We start from the raw sequence: 4693 nt of genomic DNA on the forward strand, positions 1-4693 counted from the left end.
TGTACTTGAACCATATTGGTTAATGAAACCATCTCTTTAGTTCAAGTGATATGTGCTTGCTTATACTTAGGGAATCTCTTGAGTAAAGTGACTCAACATTCAACTAGTATCATATCTTATATCGAGTCATCTAGTTAAAAATATGGTGGATGAATGTTTTGTATCTTGAAGAAACTAATAACTTTCTTTCAAGGAAGAAAAGGAGCTTGCAGGATCCTTGAGCAAGAAAATGAGAGATTTCAACTTGAAGGATATCTCCACGTAAGATACAATAAACATTCTCATGCAAACAAGAGAGAGGACCTTCTTCAGCCAAAAGTTCATACATAAGAAATCTAGTAGGTATTTGACTGAAGAATGCAGAATGGATTGGTAATTCTAGATACCTCTCTCATAAATTAATTGAGCAAAGTCAATAACTTAAATCTCAGTATGGCATGGTTAAAATCTTTAATTATTAATTCCTTGATATCATGTCTATATATATGTATTGATTGACTTATGCTTTTAGAAATTGTTTCATGGTTTGCCCAAACTAAAATATATCTTTGCCTATGTCATAACCATGAACTACACAAGTTTATGCTTAAAATTTTTGATTTAAAATGACTTGTGAGAAGCTATGAATTCTTGAGCATAATGAAAATGTTGTTTGCATGATATACCTCTATATGATACATTTGATTATTTCTTTATTCTGCTCTTTCAAGTAAATTACTTGAGAATAACAAAGAGAAAGAGAGATAAAGAAAAGATAATGGATATTATTCAAGAGAAGTAAAATCTAAGTAAAGGCAAATACTCCAATCTTAAGAAAAAGCAAAACAAGCATAATATATTCAGCACTTGTGTGAGCATTCTTTTGGAAGGATAAAATCCGTAATGAATTACACTTAAATAGAGGGAGAGTTTAAAGTAAATAGTTTAACCTTTCTATATTGCTTATCATAGGGATGGTGCCAATGGGGAGGCTAGTGGTAGTACCCGGCACTATTTGACCCAACTATTCGGTGTAGGGCATATTAGGGACGGCACAAGAGGGAGGCTAGTGGTAGTACCTCGTGCCCCTTCCCAACTCCACCGGATAGGGAGCAAATAGAGTATAGAGCATAAGAAAGTTATAAATGAAAAACAAAGTAAATGAAAGTAGAATTAAGTCAAATTTTTAATCACTTGAAAACACACTTTAAGGATGAAATCAGTGCAAAATTATATTTAAATAGGGGGAGTTTATTTGAAAAGAATTGATTTTGATCCTTAACATTCTTACTCTTAATATTCTAATGCATGACTTAACACATAATATATTTTGCATATGGCATGATGCTTTAAATTATGGATTCTCAATATTTTGTAATGCTTCATGCTTGGACAATTTGATTGATTGTTTGAAATACTACATAAAATTTTTGTTTGTTAAGAAAATTCAGATTTGTCATTCACAATCATCGTTAAAATGTGAAAGTTGAAATGAGAAGAGAAAGATATCTCTATTTAGGCAAAATGAATTGATCTTGATCTATCTTTCTACTTGCCTAACTTTGATACATAATATCCTAATACTTGTTAAAATATCCTCCATTTTGTATCGAAACTCAATACTAAATACAAAGATTCTGAAAGTGCTCTAATGTTATTGAAATATGTGTTTTCAATCTTAGTAATTTAAGATGAGCTACAAAGTAGAAGATACATATCTCAAATTTTGAGAGCCTTCTTGAAAATTCTTATGAAAATTCAGAATCTGATTTTGTATAAAAGCTTAAACTCAATATGATTTCTAAATAAAATCTTAATTTAAGAAAAACAGAATTAATTTTGATGTCTTGGCTGATTGCTCCGATACGCATCCGAAACATATCCTTTCTTATCATTAAAATCTACTAATATTGGTCTAAATGATCAATGATCTTGATTACAAGCAAATATTTTTAAATATATGACTTTATTTTAATATTTAAAATTTTATTGAGCTTCATGTGTACATAGCTGAAAAACTGTGATTAAGAAATTGAAGTTTATAAAATATATACCTCAATGATCATCTATATGTTTTTCCCTCCTACATTATAAAAGACTTCCATTAATATAGTGAATGATCTTAAAGCCTAGAAATATTTCACCTCACTCAAATGAGTCTAAAAGAAAGAAAATGTAAATGGTTTTGAAAGAAACTGAGCTTCAAATGAATCATTTTTGATTAATATTTCAGTACATTTTCTCAAAGTTGAAGAGGAAGCATACCTTGTTCTTAAAGGATTAGAAAGAGTAATTGCTACAAATTTTGAATAATACTAGATTACTCTACATTCTCGATGTCATAGAATTTCAGTGTTATTCACGTTTATCACTATAATCTGAAATTCAACAATTTAAAATGATTAAAGAAGAATGCATCTTTTGAGGGGGAGCTTTAGATATTCAGTATCCTATCCCAAAGACACTTTATTTTGATGCATGCTTTGAACTTTATGGATTGATTTTGATGAACCTCCTTATATTGCAAGACATGCTTTAATTACCTTGAGATGAGTTCTATAAAGGTTGTCTTATCTCAAACCTTGAGTCTTATGAAAATAAGCTGAAACTTATAGAAAATATATTTTTGAGATTGACAATTTTGTTGAACATTATCTTAGGATTCTAAACTCTTAAATGGAATGATCAATTGAGGGGGAGAAAGAAAATTTCAGAAGGAGAGGTCTTATGGAACTTAATTACATGAATCTATAGGAGAGGGAAAGAATACTAAATGAAAAGTGATCCTAATACTCTCCAATATGTATCATCTGAAATTTAAATCTGAAAATCTTTATGATACACCTTGAGGCGTGTTATTTGGTTAGTATATCTTATGCATCACTCATGAACCAAATTACAAATCTTGAGAGCCTCTAACTTAATGAAAAAGGGGGAGAATAACGTGTAATTGACTTGAACTTTAGAACTTAAATTGTGTGCCAATTCATATTGTTATGTATCAAATTGTGCTTACTTTCTACAGAGATAAAAGAAAGTCTCTAAAGAAATCATGTTGCATGATTTCATATTTTGGTGTTTGTGCCCCAATGATCTTATTATCATTAAAGAACTTTGAAGTTATTAAGACTTAATGATCCAACATGATGATGTGTCTTTTACATATATAGGTTTTGACCTGTTACTCTGAAAATTAATTAAATTGCTCTCCTGTTGATAAAACACTTAATAGATTGGGCAAAAGATCTTAAATGAACAAGCTTTCATACTTATTATTGAAGAGATGTTAGACTTCCATTCGTGCTTTTCATTGAATATCATTTGTGGTACTTCTTGAATTAACCTAAGAGAGATTCCACCCACACTTGATTAGAAAACTATCTGTGGTATCAAATTAGAAAACTTCTTGAAATCACATTCAATGTGTTCTGCTCTGAAATTATCTTAATTGGCTCTGATCTGTGCTCACTAATCTGATTCCAATATTATTGCCTTGAGTTATATGATTCATATTCTTGCAATAATTCAACATTCAAATCAGAGTACAATAAGGAAAAGAAATATTTGTGCTTAATGTTTCCCTATTTTTTTTGATGTTGTCAAAAAGGGGGAGAAATATTTAAGTATATGCTTATAATGCTTTTTGTATTGAGTACAAATCAGCTTAAATTGATTGTGTTAAGCTGATTGAATCTAAAGCAGTATCATGAAGTATGTTTCAAATATATATGTTTTCTACTTCATGCAACTTAGCTATGTATTACTTCTAGAAAACAATATCTTTTATATTGCATATACTCCAAGTTTTGTCATCATCAAAAAGGGGGAGATTGATGACCCAAAGATTGATTCATAGATTGATTTTGATGATCACAAAACCTTGAAGTATAGATACTAATGTTTATGTTGCAAGGAGAAAGATATTTATGTTGCAAGGAACATAGCAAGTTGGAAGAACACAAGAAGGCCTCTAAAAGCACTCAAGAAAAGTTGGAAGAAAGCTACAAGTTATTGGCCCAAGTCTCAAGTTCAAAAGATTCAAATTGGAGGAGCAAATTCAAGGAAAATTTAAAAGAATAGTCTTCGAGTCGACTCCTGAGGAATTCGAGTCGACTCCAATGCTTGGCGAGTCAACTCGAGAGTAGAACGAGTCGACTCCAGGGTGTAAAAGGCAGAAAAGTCAGAGAGGGATTTTCGACCCTGAGATTCGAGTCGACTCCTGAGGAATGCGAGTCGACTCCAATGGTTGTCGGGTCGACTCCAAAGAAAGCGAGAGTCGACTCTCAGTGGTACACAAGGGAAAACTCAGAGAAGCAGTTTTTGGACACTGAGATTCGAGTCGACTCCCACAAAGTCCGAGTCGACTCCAAAGACAGCGCAACCCCAAGACAGAAGACGGTATTTTCGTCTCTGAGAGGCGAGTCGACTCCAAGACAAGTCGAGTCGACTCCAAGGCAGCGCGGCTCCAAAATACAGAGGATCAGTTTTCCGACTCTGAGATTCGAGTCGACTCCCAGACAGCTCGAGTCGACTCCAAGGCAGCACTACACTAAGATGGCAGAAGACCAACTTTCGAAAACTGAGAGCCGAGTCGACTCCAAGGAAGTTCGAGTCGACTCCAAGACTGGACGAGCCAAAAGACAGAGGATCGGGAGTTCGGGGTCTGAGATTCGAGTCGACTCCCAGGACAGTCGAGTCGACTCGAGAGGACAAA

Source organism: Phoenix dactylifera, unplaced genomic scaffold (genome assembly GCF_009389715.1).
Source record: "Phoenix dactylifera cultivar Barhee BC4 unplaced genomic scaffold, palm_55x_up_171113_PBpolish2nd_filt_p 000314F, whole genome shotgun sequence".
NCBI lineage: Eukaryota > Viridiplantae > Streptophyta > Magnoliopsida > Arecales > Arecaceae > Phoenix > Phoenix dactylifera.